Source organism: Hemibagrus wyckioides, linkage group LG29, assembly GCF_019097595.1.
Source record: "Hemibagrus wyckioides isolate EC202008001 linkage group LG29, SWU_Hwy_1.0, whole genome shotgun sequence".
Lineage (NCBI taxonomy): Eukaryota > Metazoa > Chordata > Actinopteri > Siluriformes > Bagridae > Hemibagrus > Hemibagrus wyckioides.
In genome coordinates this window covers 4232337-4258719 of record NC_080738.1, presented here as the reverse complement: position 1 = coordinate 4258719, position 26383 = coordinate 4232337, and the positions used below count along the sequence as shown (strand labels likewise).

General features: G+C 40.7%; 1 protein-coding gene across 1 annotated transcript in view; it reads right to left on the bottom strand.

The window, feature by feature from the left end:
- LOC131348985 (NACHT, LRR and PYD domains-containing protein 12-like) overlaps positions 1–26383 on the bottom strand; it is a 135328-nt gene that overhangs the window by 90318 nt on the left and 18627 nt on the right. The window lies entirely within an intron of this gene.

Below are 26383 nucleotides of genomic sequence, written 5' to 3'. Positions count from 1 at the left end.
ACTGACTCAAAGCTATGCTGCTCTTCTGCTCCACATTACACAGTCCTTTTTACTCTTCTCTCACTGAATGATTTCTCTAAACTGTTCTTAGATCAGATCAGTGATCTATTCACTGCTATTAAACACCTTAAACCAAAGTTTAGTTCCTGTGTTAACTAGTGAGTGTTTAGAGATACAGATCTGTTCCCATGAGACGGTGTGTATTTATTGCTGGTGAATGTAAAAGTTACTGACCTCTCGTCTTTCTTTAAGTCCTGTTTTCCAGACACACTCATGTTGGAGGTCATGTCTCCTTCTCCAGATTACAGCAGGACACACGTTTACTTCACTCCAACATCGGTGTGTTAAATCAAACACTATACACACGATATCAAGTCATAAAACAACCTGTGTACATTAAAAACTTCAGTACAAACCAACAAAACTCCTTATATTAACTCTAAACGTCTTCATTTAGAGCGTTTATATATCAGAGCTTTAGCTTTTACTCCTGGAATATTTTATTTTCCTCTCGGAACAAAATGGAGCAGCTGAGTTTCACTTTCATCTAACGGTTTATTCTGCAGAGGGGGAGGGGCAGTGACGCAGCCGCGCACGCGCACATATGCACACACACACACACACACACTCTCTCTCTCTCTCTCTCTCTCTCTCTCTCTCTCTCTGTGGTTCTGGTTTGTTCATCAATGATGGATTGACTGCTGAAAATAAATCATTAAAAATAGGTGTATTTATGTCAGTCTGTAAGAGTGTAGTGGGAAAAGATTTTAGACACTCTCTACATTGTTCTATTAGTAACACTACTTCTCCTAGGGCTGATAATTCCCTGCTTGTTGAAATGGGGTGCAACTTATTCCCCAAACAGGAGAGCCAGCAAACACAGAACCTTCTCCTAACATTAGCATAGGATTCCCCTTTGATTATTTTTTCAAAACCAAATAATAACCTTCTAGGAACGTTCTCTAATGGTTATTTTTAGGTTTTATTTTCATGACCATTAGGGAGTTTTTGATCAAGGAACTCAGTATAAACAATAAATGGATGTGATTTGAGGTAAACATGCATTAATGACAGAGACATGTTAAAAATCTAAACATTCCCAGCTGAAGCTAATTTAAATGATTTAGATGTAAACACATACAGATCTCCAGCCAAATCAAGTGTGTGTACAATTAAAAGATTCATTATTTAATTTAATTCATCTGAACTACAATCAGTTACGTAGTTCCAGGGGCATTTCTAGGATTTGAAAACATCAGGGGCCGAGGCCAAAACATCAGGGGGCAATTAGGGACAGGGGGTAAGCAAGAATAACATGTTTTGTAAGGGCATTTTTATGTAATATTGTTTAATAATAAACACAAATTAACACAAATTCTGCAACTCTATAAAATTTCATTCACACTTTTTCCTGACTCCTCCCATTATTTCAGAGAGTATCTCCGAGACTGGACTTGAGTAAAACGGTCAGTTACCATACTAGTATTTCTAGTGCTGAGAATTCCTTTATCAATAGACAGAACAGCTGAATGATGGAGTCTGTTCTGGTCCATTGTTCACCTAAGTCATGTCTGTATTTTAACTTAAATACTGCATTAGTGGAATAATAGAAAGTCATGATGTTCAGACTGTAATGTCTTAGTGCTTTAACAGTTTATATTTTATTTAGATCTATCTTTATTATTGATTTTTTAATTTAAGGCTTTTGTACATATTGAGTATGGAATAATATTCCAAAGGGTCTCCTTTGTGACACAACATACATTTGTTAGCCGACTTTTATCAACTGTGTTAACATTAAAAATTAAAAGTTAGACTTTTATCTGAATAATAAGATTGTTGTGTTTTCTGACAGTTTTTTTTATTGCCGTCGTTCTCAAGGACTGTAAGGTATTTTAGTCACTTGGTGTGTATGTGTGTGTGTGTATGTGTGTGTGTGTGTATGTGGACAGAGATGTCGGTCAAAATCGCGTACAGTAAACGGCAACAGTGCTGAACTAAACCGATCAACATTTACTTAATTCCTCTACACTCCGGGGGCAAAAAATCCGGGATAAAACATTCGGGTTAAGATTAAAATCATTGGGGGCTCGAGCCCCGCCCCTGCGACGATTAGCCGTAACGACGCCCCTGGGAGGCAGACTTCGGCTCCTCCCCGTCTTTCAGCGCGTTCATCAGACCGAAGTGACACAGAGCGAGGATCAGGGGAGTGTGTGTGTGTGTGTGTGTGTGTGTGTGTGTGTGTGTGTGTGTGTGTGAGTGAGAGAGAGAGAGAGAGAGAGAGAGAGAGAGAGAGATCTCGATCTCGATCTCGATATCAGAGAGACTCATATTTGGCTTGTTCAGTACTCAAATGTTATACACATCTATGCAATACAGTGGAATGCTGCAATAAGTTTATCATCCTACCCTGTTAGTCAAACCTTTATTTTATTTTATTTATTTATTTTTTATTTTTTACCATTATACCCTCATTATACCCCTCTTAAATGAAAATTCGTTATTTGATATTCGTTGCAATCCTGTATGAAACAATATTTAAACAATATTTTCGTACACCGAGGTCAAAAATTCGAATCGAATACCGAAAATTCGAACACAGGGGTGGTCGAGGACAGGGGTACCATTGTATATTGTATTGTATTATTATATTGACTATTTTCGCACAGCGAAACTATTTTTTTTCACACAGCTGTGTGCACCCACCCCCCACCCCCCAACTGTTGACTCAGACAACAGTTAAACAAAGTGTAAATCAACAAAAAAGTGCACTAAACTCTATTATATTTTCTACCTTTCATTTCAGTTTTGTGCATACAGTGAAAAATGCTATACTTAACCTTAAAATATTTCAGTTCATGAATGCTAGATTATAGTCCTAGTCTTTTAGACACTTTTTGGTGAATTAAAAGCAAGCAGTAATGTAACTGATATTAAAACAACATTACAAAAGCTTAAATTTATTTCAAAGAAAATAAAGTAAAATAAAATAAGTTAGCAGTTAAGTTAATATGGTTTATTGCAGTAAAATTAACAATATACTGTATTGCTTGCCATATAAAGGAAAACATTATTCTGTCTTGGGCAATTCCAGCATTATGGATATGACATTATACGTTATGGATGTAACATATAAACTCTCAGAGAATGTATTTTTTACTAAACCGTTTTACTAAACGGTTGATAGAGTTTAAAATCAGAATAATATCAGCTAACCCTAACCCTAGAATTTTTTAAGATTGAAAATGCACTAGGTTTCTATTTTACAAAAGGGAAATAAACACGCGTTATGGATGTGACAAAAAACTTTGTAGGATTTCTTTAAATAAAAATGCACAAACCAGAAGCAATAACCAGCTATACCCAACAAATGAAGAGATGCCCCTTCACAGATCATAGTTACTTTATTTTAATTTTCTAGTGCCCATTTATGAGGAACATGCCGTTATGGACGTGACAAATACAGAAACATATTTGACACCCCTGTACAGTGTGAACTTAACAACCACAATGCAGGACAGAGGACATAAACAATTTTAACATACACTATATTGCCAAAAGTATTCGCTCACCCATCCAAATAATCAGAATCAGGTGTTCCAATCACTTCCATGGCCACAGGTGTATAAAATCAAGCACCTAGGCATGCAGACTGTTTTTACAAACATTTGTGAAAGAATGGGTTGCTCTCAGGAGCTCAGTGAATTCCAGCGTGGAACTGTGATAGGATGCCACCTGTGCAACAAATCCAGTCGTGAAATTTCCTCGCTCCTAAATATTCCACAGTCAACTGTCAGCTGTATTATAAGAACGTGGAAGTGTTTGGGAACGACAGCAACTCAGCCACGAAGTGGTAGGCCACGTAAACTGACGGAGCGGGGTCAGCGGATGCTGAGGCGCATAGTGTGAAGAGGTCACCAACTTTCTGCAGAGTCAATCGCTACAGACCTCCAAACTTCATGTGGCCTTCAGATTAGCTCAAGAACAGTGCGCAGAGAGCTTCATGGAATGGGTTTCCATGGCCGAGCAGCTGCATCCAAGCCATACATCACCAAGTGCAATGCAAAGCGTCGGATGCAGTGGTGTAAAGCACGCCGCCACTGGACTCTAGAGCAGTGGAGACGCGTTCTCTGGAGTGACCAATCGCGCTTCTCCATCTGGCAATCTGATGGACGAGTCTGGGTTTGGCGGTTGCCAGGAGAATGGTACTTGTCTGACTGCATTGTGCCAAGTGTAAAGTTTGGTGGAGGGGGGATTATGGTGTGGGGTTGTTTTTCAGGAGCTGGGCTTGGCCCCTTAGTTCCAGTGAAAGGAACTCTGAATGCTTCAGCATACCAAGACATTTTGGACAATTCCATGCTCCCAACTTTGTGGGAATAGTTTGGAGCTGGCCCCTTCCTCTTCCAACATGACTGTGCACCAGTGCACAAAGCAAGGTCCATAAAGACATGGATGACAGAGTCTGGTGTGGATGAACTTGACTGGCCTGCACAGAGTCCTGACCTCAACCCGATAGAACACCTTTGGGATGAATTAGAGCGGAGACTGAGAGCCAGGCCTTCTCGTCCAACATCAGTGTCTGACCTCACAAATGCGCTTCTGGAAGAATGGTCAAAAATTCCCATAAACACACTCATAAACCTTGTGGACAGCCTTCCCAGAAGAGTTGAAGCTGTTATAGCTGCCAAGGGTGGACCAACGTCATATTGAACCCTATGGATTAGGAATGGGATGTCACTTAAGTTCATATGCGAGTCAAGGCAGGTGAGCGAATACTTTTGGCAATATAGTGTATGTGTGATAAAATCATCTTTTTCTGTGTAACGTTGAAATATAAAGTCTTCTATCAAATTGTATGCTTAAATTGTCTGCCTAAAACTCTTAAAAATGTACACCTTGACATTTGTATATTTGATTTTGAGAATTGAAATATTGTTTTGCTGTAATAAACAGTGTTTTTACTTTTTTTTTAGAGAGAAGTTTCTGTAAAGATTATACTCTGTTTTGTCTCTGCCCTCAGGAATTTGTTTTAAGGTAAGAAAATAAATTCAACAAGCTTTTGAAACGTAACCATTAAGCATCATCCAATCAGGATAATGCACCTTGATGATGTTGCACCTTGGCTCAATTGGGCAAAGAATTTGATTGGCTGAATACTCATTGGCGCGGAACACAAGAGCGTTTGCTTTCCCGCATTTCAGCAGTGGCGAACTGGAGATTTTTGCGAAGCACTGTTGGAGGTCAACTACAACTTAGTGGAAATATTCTGTAAGCTAAATGTGTACATTGGTAAGTTGGATTAAACCGTTTTCAAGCAGTGTGTGGTTTTAAACACGAGTAGCATGTATTCTGTCCCTGTTTTATGGCGCATAAACATGTCTAGGCAGCGCATGTAGTCACACTTACAAGCTCTATAAAGTCCAGCCCGGGATGTGAAACATCATTTAGGTGTTTAAAACAGCAGTAGAGTGTGTGTTTGTTCATGCAGTTAAAATGTTTAGCTGTTATTTCTGTGGAATATCAGTGCAAACCCTTAGGGAGCATGTTTTACATGTCAAACTCCACCGTAATGAACCACGATGCGTGTTCAAGTGCACAGCTACAGATGCAGAGCATACATGAACTAGGACAGACATATACTATGAATAAATTGAGTGCATTTCTGAAAAGTGATTTAGAGTTAACAGATGTGGACATTGGTAGAATATGTGACGTCGTGAAGGAATCTGACCTATTCAGCATTAGTCATGAAGGACCAACGAGAACCAAATTTTCAAGAACAAAGGCTTTTAAAAAGATGTTCAGATACACAGAACCTGTAAAGTTGTACTTAGGAAGATATGAAACAAGGTCACAGAGTTTTTCCTACTATGTTCCATTGAAAGACACTTTGAGATGTTTATTGGAGTCTGACTTATGGTGGAATTGTGCTGCACAGCATCCATGCTTACCGTGCACAGATGTGCTTTGTGATGTCAGTGATGGTCAGGTATACAAAAACAATGAGGTCTTTTCTCAAAACCTATCATGTCTCAAATTAATTCTATTTCAAGATTTTTTTGAGGTGGTGAACCCATTAGGTTCAGCAAAAAGCAAGCTCAAAGTACTAGCTGTATATCTGTCTCTGGCTAATTTACCCCCTCATATAAGATCAAGTCCAGACCACATCTCACTTGTAATGCTGTGTCGAGAAACAGACTTCAAACACTTTGGACATGACAAAATTTTCTCAAGGCTAATTGCAGACTTAAAAGACCTGGAAGACAATGGAATAACCGTGGCAAAAGAAAAAGTTAAAGGGACTGTTTTGTGCATTGCAGGGGACAATTTGGGGTCTCATAGTATCGGTGGATTCAAAGAAAATTTTAGTGTTTCTGGATATTTCTGCAGGTATTGCCGGATAACATGAAGGGATTTTCAAACAGATCCAAAGGTATGTGGTCCTCAGTGCACTCCTGAAAACTACAATTCTGCAGTAGACATTTTACAGTCTGAGGAACAACAAAACGTTGAAGGTATAACATTTGAGTCAATTTTTAATTCATTGAATTACTTTAATGTTTGCCTGCCTTGTTTAGGCCATGACATTTTTGAGGCGTTCCTCTCCTATGATTTAGTCCTTTACCTGAAGTACTTCATCATGCAGAAAAAGTGGTTCACCTATTCAATTCTGAATAGACGCATTAAGCAATTTAAATACAGTTCATCTGATGTGTTGAGTAAGCTATGTGCAGTGAGCTCCAATGGAGTAAAGCTTTCTGGTCAGGCTATTCAGAACTGGAATTTTCTAAGACTTCTTCCTGTGATCATGCATGACAAGGTTAAAGAGCCCATGGATGATGTTTGGCAGTTGGCCCTTCAGCTAAAAGACATTGTGGAGATGATTTGTGCACATTACCAGATGTCACATACCTTGACGTTCTTATCCAAGAATATCTTACTTGTAGATTCTCTCTTTTTCCAGGACATGGACTAAAGCCTAAGCATCACTACTTGTGACACTACCCTGCACTGATTTTAAAGTCTGGTCCTTTGATCAGGTTGTGGACAATGTGCTTCGAGAGTAAGCACAGTTACTTTAAAAGATGTCCTAGGAACTTAAAGAATTTCAAAAACCTGTGCTTCACTCTCTCTGAAAGGCATCAAATGTTCCAGGTCTATCTGTCAGAAGGGTCAATGTGTAATCTAATTTTGAGGTTAAAAAACAACACTGCATTTTTCCCAGAGCTACAAATAATATGGACTCAATAGAGTTTGGAGAACTTGCACTTATTCTCATAAAAGATGAAGTTGTTCATTTTCTGCTGAGAAACTATGTAGCAGAGATCATTCCTGAATACCATTTGCATGAATTGAAAAATCAGACTAAAATAATGCGTTGTGTGAAAATCAATGACCTGGCAGATTTCTATGCTTTAACCTCATATATGATGAATGAAAAAAGGGTAATTCCATTAAAGCACAGTCTGATGTCACACTGAATATGATAGTTGATCTGTATTTTCTCATAGTTTTGGTTTATTTATGAGAATTATTATTTTTAATTGTTTTTCAGAAATGGGTGAATCGGAGCTAAACATTTCAAACATCAGCATTGCAATTGATGCTGTATTACCCTGACCTCCCACTGCAACTAAGAAATCTCTTGAGGACACCTTAAAATCACTTGGAGTGGAGACCCCAGAAGATTTCAGATTTCTTGAGGAATCAGATTTGGCAGCTGTACTGAGGCCCATTCAAGCCAGGAAATTTATTTCTGTTCTGAAGGAGACCAGTAAGTCCAAGTATTTGTTTCTGTTACAAAAATTTAAAGGGATAGTTCACCCAAAAATGAAAATTGTCATTTACTCACCCTCAGGTTGTTCCAAACCATTTGTTTTCTGTTTATTTTAAGTGAGGCAAAAAAAATATTATTATTATATTATGTGACATGCACACAGAAAAGAGCCGCTCCTTGCCTCCCTCCTTTCCCGGAAAAACACGCACAGTGGCGCTTCAACACCCTGGACAGTGGCGCTAGTGCAGAGTGGAAGCAGATCAGCACCACGGCCAGCGCCCCTAAATTAGATCGCAGGGCGGAGTGGGAGAAAGCGCGCCAAAGTGCTCTGGGCCAATCAGAAGCGCCTTTAAACCCTTCACCCTCCAGCAGAGCAACACAGCGGAGAGGTTGGCTCGGCTGGCCACACAAGGTAAGAAGGCCCCCTAGTGGACTAACAGGTACCCTATGTGTTGTTTCCAGGAAGTTCGGACTGAGAGAAGCCCCCGTGTGGAATCACTGATGCCCAGCCTCGCTCCTGGATCTGCACCAGCCGCCTCATCCCGCTCCCAGACCCAGGCCATGCAGCCCAGCGCCTCCTCACAAAGATGACAGTGGAGGATGACGTGGAGGCCTTCCTCGAGACCTTCGAGTGCACCGCCGAACGGGAAGGCTGGCCACGAAGGGACTGCACAGCAGGGGACTTCCATAGGTGGTGGTACGACCCCCGCACCAACCCACGGGCCCAGATGGATGACCTCCTCTGCTGCTGCCACCGGTGGCTCCAACCTGACCAGCTGTCAGCTAAGGAAGTCACAGAGCGGGTGGCCATGGATTGGTTCCTGTGGGGCCTCCCTCCCGAAGAGCACAAGGCCGTGGGGCTCCATAACCCCACCTCCCAGAGAGAGCTCCTCGATGGAGAGCTTCTCATCCGGAGCCCAGCCAGAGAGTGGCCTGTTGTTATGGGAGTCATTCAGAATCCCCCCGTTCCTGCACTGCTCAGTTGTGACTGGCCAGGGTTCAACGCCGCCATGAAGGCCCCCGCCCAGGCGAGAAGGCCCCGGAAGCCCAGAGCCTGGGCAAAGCCAGCGTGCATGGCCGGAGGGGCCCCGGACCCGGAGCCTTCCTCCCCAGTTGAGTCTGAGAAAGAAGTTAATTCCCTGTCTTCCCTATCTCAGCAGGTCACCAAGGAAGGGAGCTTCAGACAGGAGCAGAAGGAGGACGACAGGCTGAAGCACTGCTGGGGCCAAGTTCTGCAGGTGGAGGGAGTAAATACCCACCCAGGGGACCAGCTGCCTGTGGCATTCTTCCTCGTTAAGAGGGGGTTGCTATACTACCACTCCAAGTGCCTCGGCAAGCTGTGCGAACTGCTAGTGGTCCCTCACTCCCGCACCACCCTCCTCCTACACCTGGGCCACATGCACCCACTGGGGGGCCACCTGCGCCCATGGAACACTCTAAAGAAGCTGAAGGACCACTTCACATGGCCCGAGATGCAGGCAGAGGTCCAAGCCTTCTGCCGGGCCTGCCCCCGGTGCCAACAGATGGCACCCCAGAAGCCAGCGCCGGCTCCCCTCATACCGCTCCCCATCAACGGCATCCCCTTTGAGCGCATCGGCATGGACCTTGTCGGGCCGCTACCGACGTCAGTCTGGGGGCACGAGTATATTCTCGTGATGATGGACTACACCACCAGATACCCCTAGGCAGTCCCGCTCCGAAAGGCCACCTCCCGCAACATCGCCCAAGAGCTCCTTGCACTCTTTAGTCGTGTGGGAATCCCAAAGGACATCCTCACTGACCAAGGTATGTCCTTCACCTCACGGCTAATGGCAGATCTGTGTCAGCTCTTACAGGTCAAACACCTGAGGATGTCCGTCTATCACCCGCAGATGGATGGGCTGGTGGAGCGGTTTAACCAGACCCTCAAAAGGATGCTGCGTCGGGTGGTGGATGAAGAAGGGAGGAACTGGGATCTCCTCCTCCCCTATGTCCTCTTCGCCGTCCGCAAAACGCCCCAGGCCTCGACAGGGTTTACACTGTTTGAGCTCCTGTTTGGGCGGCGACCACGAGGACTACTCGATGTGGCCCCCGAAGCTTGGGAGGGTCAACACTCTCTGTTCTGCTCGGTGATAGACTACGTCCAGGACATGCAGGCCAGAATAGACCGGGTAGGGCCTATCATACGGGAACATATGGAGACAGCCCAAAGAGACCAGCAGCAGGTCTACAACCTGCTCTACAACTGTAAACTACAGCCTCCAAACAACCAGGTAAGTGCGCAGACACACAGCTGTACCACATCCTAAAAAGATGGTTGCCAGCACAGCCGGTTGTGTCTGGGTTTGCTTCTGCCGCCACAGACCCCCAGGAGCGCCCCCTATTCAGGAGGTGAGAGGAGCTCTCACCAGCCCAACAGCAAGACCTCACGGAGCTTGTCGATCAGTTCACCGACGTGTTCTCGGGCTCACGCAGTTGGAACAACACGAAGTGAAGACCCCTCCCGGGGTAGTGGTCCTTCAGAGGCCTTACTGGGTCCCCGAAGCCCGCCGCCAGGCTATAGAGGAGGAAGTGGAGCAGATGTTGAGAGACGGGGTCATCGAAGAATCCACCAGCCCCTGGTCCAGCCCCATCGTGGTGGTGCCCAAGCCTGATGGATCCCTTCATCTGTGTAACGACTTCCGGAGGCTCAACCAGGTCTCGGAGTTCGACTCCTACCCCGGATGGATGACCTGGTGGAGAGACTGGGGAGAGCCCGGTTTGGACCTCACCAAAGGTTACTGGCAGGTAGCCCTGGCCCCAGACACTAGGCCTTAGACCGCCTTCACCACCTCTGGCGGCCACTGGCAGTATCGGGTCCTATCCTTTGGTCTTCATGGGGCCTCTTCAATGTTCCAGCGCAATATGGACATCGTTCTGCGGCCCCACAAAGCCTTCGCCACCGCCTACCTAGACGACGTCCTCATCCATTCCCCCACTTGGTCAGACCACCTCTTCTAGCTGAGGGAGGTACTGGGTGGCCTCCGGAAGGCAGGGCTAATGGTCAACCCCCGTAAGTGCCACCTGGGGCTGACCGAGGCACAGTACTTGGGCTACTGCATTGGGCGGGGGTTGCTACGACCCCAGGAAAAGAAGTTTGAGGCCATCAGGGAGTATCCCCAACCCAGCACCAAGAAACAGGTACGAGCATTCTTGGGGCTGGCAGGATACTATCGGCGGTTCGTCCCTAACTTCTCCTCTGTAGCTTCCCCCCTTTCAGATCTCACAAAGAAGGGCCAACTGGACTGGGTGCTCTGGATGGAAGACACCGAGTGGGCCTTCCAGCAGCTGAAAGCAGGCACTCACCAGCCGCCTGGTGCTCCGAAACCCTGATTTCCAGCTCCCCTTCACCCTCCACACCGAGGCCTCCGAGACAGGGCTTGGTGCAATTCTGTCCCAGGTATTTGAAGGGGAGGAGCACCCGGTCCTCTAAACACAGCGGCGCAGTTTAAAGTGTTAGTTAGGTAGTAGAAATGTTTTAAATTCTGAATCTAATTTTAAATGAGTAGTCTTGACTGACTGATCTTAATTTCATCTTAAGACTGCTCTTAATTCACTGTATACTTCTGTTAAAACATGAGAAGAGAAAAATACAATAATGTTTTAAATGCCTGCCAGTAAATGCCTTTATTAAAAATACATGGGACCACACTGATGTCTAAGTCTTTAATAGGTTTTGATGATTTGAATTAGGTTTGTATTCATCAATTAGTATAAAAGTACTTACTAGTTTCTTAAAGGTAAAATCTAAATGTCTAGCAATTTAACTTTTATCTCTTCTAGCTCCCAGCTATTGTGATAAAATTATGCTTTCACAGAATTGCTAAATGAATTCACTGTGGTTATTTATAATAAAAAAAAAAATAGTTCAACACCATTTACATATTCAATGTTTTTTCCATAGTTTCCTGTCTGCTTTGTGAAATAATTATAGGTTTTAACCCTAATTATTACAACATAAACCTTTAAAATAGACAGTTCTGAGCTGTATAAAAGATGGTTATGAGCCATAATTATTACAATGTAAACCCTGGAATTTGACAGTTATAAACTGTTTTTATAACAACATAAACATGTTAATTAGACAGTTATAAACTGTAAAAACAATTAAAATCCATAAAATATACCATACAGTGGGTGCAATCTCATACAACCAACGTTCTACCATAATTTTGACGGTAAATTTCTGGCAACCACAGTGCCGGTTTTTTACCTTAAATTTACGGTTTATTTTTTACAGTGTGGGTTGTTTGGCATTTTGCCACCTGACTGCTCTATGCCCTCTTACCTTTTTAACTTTGTTGCATTTTTAACTCTTTTGGCTCGGTGTCTAATCCTATTGAATTGGAAAAGTCCTCACCCCCATGTCATACTCGCTGGATTAGAGATGTTCTCTATTTCATAATTGAGAAAATTAGGTACTCTCTACAGCGTCCAAATGCTACTTTTCATAAAATTTGGTGGCCCTTTCGCAATTATGTTGAAATTCTCAAACTTGACCCAGCTGTCTTTGAATGACCTTCTTACCCCCCCACCCACCCAGCACATCCAGCATCCCCTTTCTCTTTGATCACCAATCTAGAGGTGGATACTCTGTATTGAATTACTCTATATTCAATTACTCTGTATTGAGTTACTCTGTATTGAATTACTCTGTATTGAATTACACTTGAGTTACTCTGTATTGAGTTAATCTTGAGTTACTCTGTATTGAATTACTCTTGAGTTACTCTGTATTGAGTTACTCTGTATTGAGTTAATCTTGAGTTACTCTGTATTGAATTACTCTGAATTGAATTACTCTTGAGTTACTCTATATTGAATTACTCTGTATTGAATTACTCTTGATACTCTGTATTGAGTTACTCTGTATTGAATTACTCTTGAGTTACTCTGTATTGAGTTACTCTTTATTGAATTACTCTTGTTATTCTGTATTGAATTACTCTTGAGTTACTCTGTATTGAATTACTCTGTATTGAATTACTCTTGTTACTCTGTACTGAATTACTCTTGTTACTCTGTATTGAATTACTCTGTATTGAATTACTCTTGAGTTACTCTGTATTGAGTTATTCTGTATTGAGTTACTCTGTATTGAATTTCTCTTGTTACTCTGTATTGAGTTACTCTGTATTGAGTTATTCTGTATTGAGTTATTCTGTATTGAATTACTCTGTATTGAGTTACTCTGTATTGAATTACTCTGTATTGAATTACTCTTGAGTTACTCTGTATTGAATTACACTGTATTTAATTACTCTTGAGTTACTTTGTATTGAATCAATTTGTATTGAATTACTCTATTGAATTACTCTTGTTACTCTGTATTGAATTACTCTTTAGTTACTCTGTATTGAATTACTCTGTATTGAATTACTCCAATTACTCTGTATTGAATTACTCTTGAGTTACTCTGTATTGAGTTACTCTTGAGTTACTCTGTATTGAATTACTCTTGTTACTCTGTATTGACTTACTCTTGAGTTACTCTGTATTGAATTACTCTTGAGTTACTTTGTATTGAATCAATCTGTATTGAATTACTCTGTTGAATTACTCTTGTTACTCTGTATTGAATTACTCTTTCGTTACTCTGTATTGAATTACTCTGTATTGAATTACTCTGTATTGAATCAATCTGTATTGAATTAGTCTTGTTACTCTGTATTGAATTACTCTTTCATTACTCTGTATTGAATTACTCTGTATTGAATTACTCTGTATTGAATTACTCTGTATTGAATTACTTTTGAGTTACTCTGTATTGAGTTACTCTGTATTGAATTACTCTTGACTTACTCTGTATTGAATTACTCTTGAGTTACTCTGTATTGAGTTACTCTGTATTGAGTTACTATTGAGTTACTCTGTATTGAATTACTCTTGAGTTACGCTGTATTGAATTACTCTGTATTGAGTTACTCTGTATTGAGTTACTATTGAGTTATTCTGTATTGAATTTCTCTTGAGTTACTCTGTATTGAATTACTCTTTATTGAAATACTCTTGAGTTACTCTGTATTGAATTTCTCTTGAATTACTCTGTATTGAATTTCTCTTGAGTTACTCTGTATTGAGTTATTCTGTATTGAGTTACTCTGTATTGAATTACTCCTGAGTTACTCTGTATTGAATTTCTCTTGTTACTCTGTATTGAGTTACTCTGTATTGAGTTATTCTGTATTGAGTTATTCTGTATTGAGTTTCTCTTGAGTTACTCTGTATTGAATTACTCTGTATTGAGTTATTCTGTATTGAGTTACTCTGTATTGAGTTACTCTGTATTGAGTATAATAATAAAAAAATTGAATGTAAATAACATTGATAGTGTTTCCATAAACATAAATATAACTTTGATATATAATGTAGTTTTGTGGCTTCTCTGTCTTCCTCATAGATCTGAAGTTTCTCTCAGGCTGATCAAGGATGTGGCAACACGATGGCAGTCAAGATCCATCTATAACACTATTATTTTGTTTATTATTTATCCTATTAATAATTTAATCTAGTGAAGAGAAACATTGAAAAACACTCCTTGAAAGATGTTTCAGTTTTTACCCATTTAACATAAATATACTTTTTTTTGGGAGCATGAACTTCCTAATTTTTTCCACACGATGGCAGTCAAGATCCATCCAAAACAAGACGCAGTGCAAAACACCCTTTATTATTTTATTTATTCATCACCCTTTATTCGTTCTTTATTATTATTATTATTATTATTATTATTATATTAGTAACGTAACTAGTTCCTCGGGGATCCACAGCTGAGCCACAAACACTCTAAACACAGGCTAATGTGTATCGGGGATAGCAGGCGATGGACTAAACCACTGTGAGGCAGAGGGGTGGACGAAATCCTTCCAAACAGCTTTGTTTTGCATTTATAACTTGCACAAGTGATTTCAGTACATATTATTCTGTTATTAAAATGTATATATTTAGATTTAAAATGATATATTGAGGAGCAGGGGCATGTATCACGATAACGTGATCCCAGAATCAAACAGAGGTTGGAGGAAACCCGACAGCACTAATAGCTAACGTGCTATTAATTAAAAGAATTAAACACACAGGTATATTTAAACATGGACAGGAAGCAGAAGTGCTGTTTAGACTCGGGAAGTGGCTGTGATGCCAGGTAACGGTCACCACATTAACATTGTCTTTGGTGGTTTTCCCAGTCTGACCATGTAATTGATGATGGTGGTGATGGTGATGTTTTAATGGCCCTGAGCTCTGCTGGCCTTCTTCCTGTTGTCTGCTGCTGGACCGTGTTGATGACCAGCCTGCACTCACGGATCCACTGGTCCCAGCCCAGCCAACATGTATATGTGGGCCCCATAAGGGCTGTATCCAGGCGGCATGGGCTCCAAGTGGGCATGGGCTGAAAATGGGCAATTTATGTGGGTCCCATGTGGGTTTCACAATGTGGGTCACACATGAGTATAGGACCTTTATACCCCTAGACCCCTGTGATCAACAACAGCCCAGTGGAGAGAGTGGACAGCTCCAGATACCTCGGTGTTCACATCACGCAGGACCTGTCATGGTCCTGTCACATCGACACCGTGGTGAAGAAGGCCCGTCAGCATCTCTTCCACCTCAGATGCTTGAGAGACTTTAGACTGCCTGCTAAGGTGCTAAGGAACTTTTATTCCTGCACCATAGAGAGCATCCTGACGGGAAACATCACCACCTGGTTCAGGAACAGCACCATGCAGGACAGACAAGCTCTTCAGAGGGTGGTGCGATCAGCTGAGCACATAATCCGTACCAAGCTCCCTGACCTGCACTCGATCTACAACAAGTGGTGCTGGACCAAGGCCAGGAAGATCGTGAAGGACCTCAGCCGCCCCAATAATGGACTTTTCTCTCTGTTGAGGTCAGCACTGAGAGACTGAGGAGAAGCTTCTTCCAGCAGGCTATACGGTCTCTCAATCAGAACCTCACATAGGACTCAACTGATTAGACCTACTATGCTCCTACACACGTGTTGGAACTCCAACCAACCACACCGGACATTTGCACATTACAGGACTGTGGCACACAAACACACAAATGTACATCTGCACATTTCAAGACTGCACACAATACAACACATAAACATACATGTTGCACAGTCTGCTCCCGTTTACATACAAATGCACATCTGCACTTTAATGATGGACAATACCATTGCTATCATCACCTTTTTCCACTCCGTGACCACCCCGTACTGCTGCTGTCTGCACCTTGGACACTATTGCACTACACACTATTCACTTTATATAATTTTATATAATTTTGCATAACACAGTTGTTGTATTTTACACTTCCAATATACATATTCTATTTTATATACATATTCTATATACATATATATCATACCTTACTTTATATTTATTATATTTTATTCTATTTTTATTCTATTTTATTTTTTATCTACTGTGAACTTTTTGTATTTTATTTTTCATATTTTTAGAATAATTCGTATTCTTATATTTTATATTTCGTATTTTTATATTTTATCCTTGTCTTTTGTTCTGTCCTTATTCCTTTTCCTTTTCGAGGGTCAAAACAGTCGTGTAAGCATTTCACTGCATATCACACTGTGTACCATTATGTATGTGACAAATAAAATCTGAATTTGAGTTTATAGGATCTAAGTGGGCAAAATGATTTCACACCTAAAATACATCTTTATACCTTTAATCGTTTTGAAATAATTAAATGTGGTTACTAATCACTTTAAAACAACGAATATCACAGATTTTTGATATAGCTACTTTTTAAATAAAAATGCATTATTTTCCATTGTGTTCCATTTATTTTATTTTATTTTATTTTGTTTCTTTGTGTGAATGTTCAGCATTACAGTGTTCACTTGCCTGTGCATTTATCAAAATGTATTTAACTGGGAATGAGGAGAAATCGGAAAGGAAGACATTTAAATGGGTCTCACTGGACCTACCTGTTCAATAAGACCTACTCACTCACTGACAACACCTTCCGCTTGACAAAGTAGTCCTACTGCTTTGAATGATTCCTTACGAATTTCTTCTTATAACATTATATCATAATATCATGTATCATGTGATCTTAGTTGAAAATAAGCGGAAATTTAAAATGACAGCTGTGAAGATGTTAATATTGGAAGTAGAGGAAATCCCGCCATGGCGTAAGGATACAGTTTCTTCCAGACCCAGTGAGTGACAGGCGGGAGGGAGATCACTTCATCTGTTGAAGGCGGCTGAAGGACGTGGATGTGGAGCGGAATAAGCGGGTAAATGAATATTTTCTAAAGATATCTTTATTATCTGTGGTCTCGAGCATCGGGAACTTTGTTTTGACAGTTTAAATGATCTTTAAAACCGCTAAACTAATGTTAACTTTTCTGTGGGGGGTTGGGGAGAAGCGTGAAACAGTTATAATCACTTAAGTGTGTGTGAGGATTAAAATATGGTTATATGTGTTGATAGTAATGTGTAGAGGTTTTTGTTTCCTGACTCTGAACACATTTTTGTTTATTTTCTGCTTTCCTTGTGTATTTTGTGGCTGTGTAAGGTTAGCCGCCATTTTTTCCCCTGAGGTAAATGTGACTTTACCGTACAGCCAGCTGCTGATGAGGAACGAACGGAGCGCCAAGTTATAATAATTAGCACAATTAGCATAATTGTGAATTCTGAGGTATCCGATCAGGGATCTAGAAGAGTAAAGTGCTGCTTTCGGAGGCGAGGTCATTTAGGGTGAATTTCAGACAGTTGTGAGACCAGGCCCGGAGTGGTCATCAGGTGAACCGGGGGAATTCCCGGTGGTCAGCTCTGTCCTGCTCATAACAGGGCAGAGACTCGCCGGATTTTTTCCACATACACAGAAACACGTATATGTGTTTAAGTTATTGTGTGTGACTGATAATTACACTAATTACACTGTATTTGGATCTAAATCGGCGCATAATGACACCGTGCATTAAAAAGAGCCGTTTTCTTTTGTCAGAGCGCGCGCACGTTTTGATTTTGGGGTAAACTGACCTTTTACCCTGTAAGTAGATTTTCATCATTAATATCACTGAGTACTTGAATGGACAATGACACTGGAACAGGGACACCAAAAATAAAGTGTTACCATAATATACAGCTGGACATTTCAGATGTTAATGTGCATTTGCTTTTACAGGTGGACTGAAAAAGGACACAATGACTGAAGATGTAAACCAAAAAGGCAGAAAAGGCTCTCCAAATGGTTCACTGGGGCAAGAGACAGGGGTGGAAAGAGGGCCATTAGAGCACAGCAGGAGAGAAGACCATCTCCAGGACTGTGAGGAGTTGTTTCTGAGTCCAGATGTTTTAATACTGTAATGTTCAACAGGTTTATTTTATTTTTATTTTTTTGTAATTCTACATTGTTAGTGTAGTTCAATTAATGTTTCTAAAAAGGGGCAGTTCACCCAAAAATGAACATTCTGTCATCACTGACTCACCCTCATGTCTTTCGTTCATCTTTGGATCACAAATTAAGATATTTTTAATGATATCTGCGAGATTTATGTCCCTCTGTTGAAAGTTTATTCCCCCAAAATTCTGATGCTTCAGAATATTTGTAAAGAGATCAAAAATAAATCAAAATGAATCCAGCGGTTTAATCCAAGTCTTCTGAAAAGTCATTATGACTTTATATAATGAACAGATCGAATTTAGGCTTTTATTTATATATAAACATCGATCAGTCAACAATGTTTACAGCATTCAGTTTTGGTAAATAGAAGCACAAACATGCTTGATTCTGTTTATATTAGTTGTTTAGCATTAATATGTGAATAAAACCTTAATTAAATCTATCAGAATGTGATCATGTCTTTTCAGAAGACTGTGATTAAACTTCTTGATTCATATGAATTTATTTTACAATCTTTTTATGAATTTTTTGAAATGTCCAAGTTTTGGGGAAATAGACTTTCAACAGAAGGACTGAAATCTCAGATTTCATTAAAAATGTCTTCATTTGTGTTCTGAAAATAAATTAATTTCTTATGGGTTTGGAGCGACATGCAGGTGAGATGATGACAGAATTTTCATTTTTGGGAGAAATATCACTTTAACTTTTGACTGTTTATTTCTTTTTCCCCAAATGTTGTGTACCATTGGTTACATAAGACCAGATGCTGGTAGAGTATTACCCTTGAGTTTTACTGTTAATGTTGATGTTCAACATTTTACAAAAGCCTGAAAATTTTGATTGAATGTGTCAGATAATAAAGATGATAATAAAGTATTTGATATACAGAACCTTTACAGCATTTTAATTTCTGATTTTTAAAATCTCACCGTTTTCATGTTTTTTCTTTATAGACTCTTACATTTAGACATTGTGGTGGAGGTGAAAAAAACTGGAGTTGATTAAAAACACTTTTTACTGTCTATCATACAGTGAACTTTTATTTAGTATAAAACACATACAAACAGTACTTTATTGTTATTATTATTATGTAAACATTGTACAGAAATGCTAGACTGTTAGCATGGTTTAGGAGAATACTCCTTCTTGGAGCCCAAACACAGATTTATACGATCCTTTCTGCAGAATAGTTCATGTTATGAAGTAAATAAAAAAAAGCAGCATTCACCGATCAGCCATAACATTATAACCACCTGCATAATATTGTGTTGGTCCGCCTTTTGCTGTCAAAACAGCCCTGACCCATCGAGGCATGGACTCCACTAGATCCCTGAAGTTGTGCTGTGGTATCTGGTATGTGCATGTGGTACCTTTACGTCCTGTAAGTTGTGAGGTGGGGACTCCATGGATCGGACTTGTTTGTCCAGCACATCCCACAGATGCTGGATTGGATTGAGATCTGGGGAATTTGGAGGCAGAGTCAACACCTCAAACTGGTTGTTGTGGTCATCAAACCATTCCTGAACCATTTCTGCTTTGTGGCACGGTGCATTATCCTGCTGAAAGAGGACACAGCCATCAGGGAATACCGTTTCCATGAACATGGTCTGTAACAATGCTTAGGTAGGTGGAACGTGTCAAAGTAACATCCACATGGATGGCAGGACCCAAGGTTTCCCACCAGAACACTGACCAAAGCAGGACACTGCCTCCGCCAGCTCGCCTTCTTAGTGCATCCTGGGGCCATGTGTTCCCCAGATAAGAGACACACACACCCAGCCATCCACGTGATGTAAAAGAAAACGTGATTCATCAGACCAGGCCACCTTCTTCCATTGCTCCGTGGTCCAGTTCTGATGCTCACGTTCCCATTGATGGTGCTTTCAGTGGTGCACAGGGGTCAGCATGGGCACCCTGACTGGTCTGTGGCTCTGCAGCCCCATACACAACAAACTGTCCTGCACTGTGTATTCTGACACCTTTCTATCAGAACCAGCATTAATTTCTTCAGCAATTTGATCAACAGTAGCTCGTCTGTTGGATCGGATCACATGGGACAGCCTTCGCTTTCCACGTGCATCAATGAGCCTTGACCCATGACCCCGTCTCCAGTTCACCACTGTTCCTTCCTTGGACCACTTTTAACAGATACTGACCACTGCAGACCAGGAACACCCCACAAGAGCTGCAGTCTGCACCCCACTGAGCTGTTCTCAGTGCTCAGAATGTTATGCCTAATCATTACAGATACCCATCTTCAGTTCAAGTTCACATCACATACACTATATTGCCAAAAGTATTCGCTCACCTGCCTTGACTCGCATATGAAATCAAGTGACATCCCATTCCTAATCCATAGGGTTCAATATGACGTTGGTCCACCCTTTGCAGCTATAACAGCTTCAACTCTTCTGGGAAGGCTGTCCACAAGGTTTAGGAGTGTGTTTATGGGAATTTTTGACCATTCTTCCAGAAGCGCATTTGTGAGGTCACACACTGATGTTGGACGAGAAGGCCTGGCTCTCAGTCTCCGCTCTAATTCATCCCAAAGGTGTTCTATCGGGTTGAGGTCAGGACTCTGTGCAGGCCAGTCAAGTTCATCCACACCAGACTCTGTCATCCATGTCTTTATGGACCTTGCTTTGTGCACTGGTGCACAGTCATGTTGGAAGAGGAAGGGGCCAGCTCCAAACTGTTCCCACAAAGTTGGGAGCATGGAATTGTCCAAAATGTCTTGGTATGCTGAAGCATTCAGAGTTCCTTTCACTGGAACTAAGGGGCCAAGCCCAGCTCCTGAAAAACAACCCCACACCATAATCCCCCCTCCACCAAACTTTACACTTGGCACAATGCAGTCAGACAAGTACCGTTCTCCTGGCAACCGCCAAACCCAGACTCGTCCATCAGATTGCCAGATGGAGAAGCGCGATTCGTCACTCCAGAGAACACGTCTCCACTGCTCTAGAGTCCAGTGGCGGCGTGCTTTACACCACTGCATCCGACGCTTTGCATTGCACTTGGTGATGTATGGCTTGGATGCAGCTGCTCGGCCATGGAAACCCATTCCATGAAGCTCTCTGCGCACTGTTCTTGAGCTAATCTGAAGGCCACATGAAGTTTGGAGGTCTGTAGCGATTGACTCTGCAGAAAGTTGGCGACCTCTTCGCACTATGCACCTCAGCATCCGCTGACCCCGCTCCGTCAGTTTACGTGGCCTACCACTTCGTGGCTGAGTTGCTGTCGTTCCCAAACACTTCCACGTTCTTATAATACAGCTGACAGTTGACTGTGGAATATTTAGGAGCGAGGAAATTTCACGACTGGATTTGTTGCACAGGTGGCATCCTATCACAGTTCCACGCTGGAATTCACTGAGCTCCTGAGAGCGACCCATTCTTTCACAAATGTTTGTAAAAACAGTCTGCATGCCTAGGTGCTTGATTTTATACACCTGTGGCCATGGAAGTGATTGGAACACCTGATTCTGATTATTTGGATGGGTGAGCGAATACTTTTGGCAATATAGTGTATCTCTGAGGGCTAGAAGACCAATAATATGATTTTAGACTACAAACAGCATAAAAAGCAAAATATATTGTGCAGTGGGAATGATTAGTGAGACATCTGTCTCCAGTTTGAGTCGTAGCTCCACCTTGGTAAATATGAAGACATCGCAGACAACCACACTGCTCCAAATGTCCTTTAACAGATGAGTTTTACTCAGATATTCACATTACATGTAACAGCATTTACAATCTACAAAAGGAGTTGTTTGGGTTTTTTTTTTTTTGCCAAAGGCTGAGCATGTAGGTAATTTTATCAGGTTATTTTTAACACTGGGTGAGCAATTTGAGTAGCAAAATCTTGTTTTTAACCCATTATTTAATTGAAAGTGTAGGCCTCTTAAACACCTGCTAATTAGATAACACTACAAAAGCAAAACTCACCGTAAGAACATGAAAAAGAGCCTCACTGATTGGGCCCCTTTTCTTGGGTGCTGCAGAGCCGGATGGGAAGAGCAGTGGCAGGGCGGTAAAAACAGCAATGGCATGTTCAACTAGTTGAAACACACACACACACACACGAGAGATGATCTATATTAATTTGAACTAAAAAACTAGGTTTGCATGTATATTGTGTATACATGTATACACAAGTATTTTATATAAAATTACCTGTTCTTCCTTATGAGTCAAAAGCCAAATGGCTCAGGACCAGGAAAGAGATATCAAATATCCTCTCTTGAAAGAGACGGTAAAATGTCTTCCCCAATGTTAGCAGCTTAGAAAACGTAGAAATATGTTAGTTAGCATTGATGCATATGGGTCATTCTTTGCATGCAGAATTTATATACCGTAAAAAATCTATTCATTTTATTATAGCTTTTTAATAACATTTAACATTTTATCATTAATAAACAATTTTCTGAAACCAACAGAAACATGAATGCTATGAAACAAACACATTATAATGATAAAATATGAATATAACACTTTTTTATATTTACTAACAGTAAATCAGTAAATGCTTTATGCATGTTGACAAATCAACATTTTACAGCATTTAACCAGTAAAACACATTTATTATAATATATAATAATAATTATAATGTCATCAATTATAATATTTCACAATAATAAATTAAACAGTACAAATGCTCACTGTAGAGTTCATAATGAAATAACTAATGTTACTGTAATCATCATAAATATAAAAACGTATGTTGCTGCTGACAAAGATCTAGGCTACAAGCATTGTAAAGATACAGATGACTAATGCCAAATAATACAAGTTTATTATAAAGTGTTAATGATAAAATAAAGCAGTAGAAGTGATTGTTCAGTTGAATTGGCCTGTATGATTTCACAAAGAGGTTATATTTAAATAATAAGCTGCTTTTAATAAATAAGAATAATAAAAAAAATACAAAATAATACTAAATAGTACTACCACAAGATGGAGAGCAAAATGGGACAGAATGAAATCTCATTATTGAACAGATCTCAAAAAAGAGACTGAACTTTGTAAAATGTTCAGCTGATTTCATTTGTTTGCAGGAACGGGTTTCCAGTGGGAAACATATTCGATTAAAACTCGATTTCAAACAAAGAATGACCAACAGAGTGAATTAATAAAATTTCAACAACTTTGAACAAATGACTAACCTTTTAAAGTGGAAACTGCAGCATCATCGAGCTCCTCCATGGTGAGAATCTGGCAGGAGGAAATGCCTTTTCATAACTAGCACGTTAGCGCACTGCTCGCACATGCGCAGTACAAAACGTCATCCCGTCACTGAATCAATGCACTGATGAGAAGTTGGGATAATTATATCCAATACCCAAAAGCATGCAATTACTGTACTGTAAATCAGTGAATCTGAGTTCAATGTGGGTTTATTATCAGTAATGTAATGAAGGTAATCATTAAAAAACTGACTGCTGCTGAGTTTGCAGATTGGGTCGATGTGGTCCAAGCTCCTTGATTCTTTTCTTTTCTTCATCCGAACTCCTTGTGAAAGTTTATTTTTGTAAAGATAGAACCGAATTTTCTTTCATCTCGAGATATTTCGCTTGCTTCCATATTAATCAGTACCTGTCCGTTAACTGACCATCTGCTGCGCGGTAATGAGACTCGTTGAGAATGGTCCAATCACATGAGGCCAAAATATATAACAATAATATTGATTCGCTAACAACAAAAGTGGGCGGGTCCGGAGCGCAGAGTGCGGCGGCCTGAGGAAAATTCGAAACAAGCCAATCAGAGCTCAGCCTCAGGTCACATGCTTTTCAAAACTTTACGTACGTAATAAATCAGAATGGAACACCTTTTCATGAAGTGTTTATGTTCACAGAAATTTGTCTTACTTGAACAGACAAAAATTAAATACTTAAATCTTTGTCTTTACTAAAGATTCTTGAAATTGGAATTTTTAGGTGTGGTCTTATTCTTAAATCTAGCACAGCAATCTAACTCAATATGAACAACAGGTTGCACTTTATAGCTGTCACATGTTTCTAGTAAAATGGAGATTAAAATGAGTTAAAATTTACTTGGTAAGACCGATCAAGTCAAAATTTATTGAACTAAGATTTATAATCTAATGTGCAATATGTTTTATAAGACTTTTTATCTTTCATGTCAAAAAACAAGACATATTTTCTAGAAATAAGACTTTTTTTACTTTCTTAGATTTTAGTTTTTGCAGTGTGGGCTTTCCTCAGCCTCCTCAGGAAGTAGAGGCGCTGCTGGGCTTTCTTGGTGATGGAGCTGGTGTTGAGTGACCAGGTGAAGTTCTCTGCCAGATGAACACCAAGGAATTTGGTGCTCTTGACGATCTCCACAGAGGATCCGTCGATGAACAGTGGAGAATGGTCACTCTGTGCTCTCCTGAAGTCAACAAGCATCTCTTTAGTCTTGTCGACGTTCAGAGACAGGTTGTTGGCTCTACACCAGGCTGTTAGCCGCTGCACCTCCTCTCTGTATGCTGACTCATCGTTCTTGCTGATGAGACCCACCACGGTCGTGTCATCGGCGAACTTGACTTCAGGGGTTTCCACACACCACACTCTCTCTAGAGCTTACACACAATAGGAGCAGTGGGTGGATTTAATACTAAATTGTGCCCTGTGTGTGTTTGTGTGTGTGTGTGTGTGTGTGTGTGTTTGTGTGTGTGTTTGTGTGTGTGTGTGTGTGTGTGTGTGTAGCACTGGGGTTTCATCCAGAGTGTATTCCTGACTCGTTCACTCTGCGACCCTCATGAGCATGAAGCGCGTGCAGAAGATGAATAAATCTTCTGCACAGACAGATGTTAAGTGAGAAATGCCAGCTGTTGAGCGGCTCGGAGTCAGGACAAAGTCCAGGTTAGACAGCGAGGATGCAGTAGACCTAATTAATATGATCTTAGACATGCTGTAATGCTGTAATAGTCTAGATTGTGTGATTGCACTGGATCACTATCGAGTTCTGTAACAGACAACTTGCTTGTGGAATCAGAAAATGTTTTCTTTCCTTTCTTTCCTTATCCAACCTGTCACTTAAGCTGGACACAGCCCTCCCTGCCTCAGAGGCCTGTGAGAGACTTTTTAGTGAAGCTGGATTGATCTTCAGCCCAAGAAGGGGAGCAATTAATTGGCATAACTTTGAGAACCAGCTTCTACTTAAGATGAACAAGGACTTTTTTTAAGTTTGACTTATTTGATCATGGTACAATTTCTCTCTACTAGTGAGTCTGCTGGGCACCAACACCTCCCTCTGCAACTGGATCCTGGATTTCCTGACTGGGAGACCACATTTACTCCACACGCTGCATCCTCAAAGCAAACAGCATTGTGGACGACCCCACACACCCAAACACACACTCTTCACCCTTCTGCCATCCGGAAAGAGGTACTGAAGCATTCGGACCCACACAACCAGATGGTTGAACAGCTTTTTCCCTCAGGCAAACAGGTATCTCCATAGAGATCTGAACTGAGCTGGACACACACACACACACACACAAAATTGATCTTGTTTACATAAACTTGAATACAAAGTGTTCTCCTGAGTCTGATCCTAAACCTGTGTCCCAACTCACAGGCAGTAAAGTGATTCAGATTCTGATCCGTTCCAGTAAACTGCTTCCTTGTGAATGACACGGACTTCCACAAAGATGCAGCAGTTTTCTTTAACATGTGAATGAACATGATTTGGGTCTAACACTGGGCTCCAGTCTGCTCCATCATGTAGGACTTAAATTAAGTTGTTGAGATTGAATTGTTCATTAAATTGAATTGTTGAATGTTTTCCATGCAGTAACTTCCTGTGTTCAGCTCCACACCCAATACTGCAGCACCTGAGAGACAGGAAGTGATCATGTTACTGAGAGAGAACAGTTACTGCTTCAGAAAGGTTTGTGATCAAACACACCTCAAACACCTGAATTGTTGTGTTTCACTCACACTCACTGTTTATTCTGTAATTACACACAGTGGAAATGACATGTATACAACATATATACAAAACTGGGTCACTACAACAACAAATCAATCAGCAGACCTGTTACCATGGTTACAGTTAAACACAGATTAGCAAACAAAAAACATATGAAAAGAAGTAATTAAAAAAAATAATAAAATAAAGAAAAAATAAATAAATATTATAAAATAAATATTACAACTGTAACTCAAATCATCTGTGTAGAAACAAATGTGATATAAAAATAAG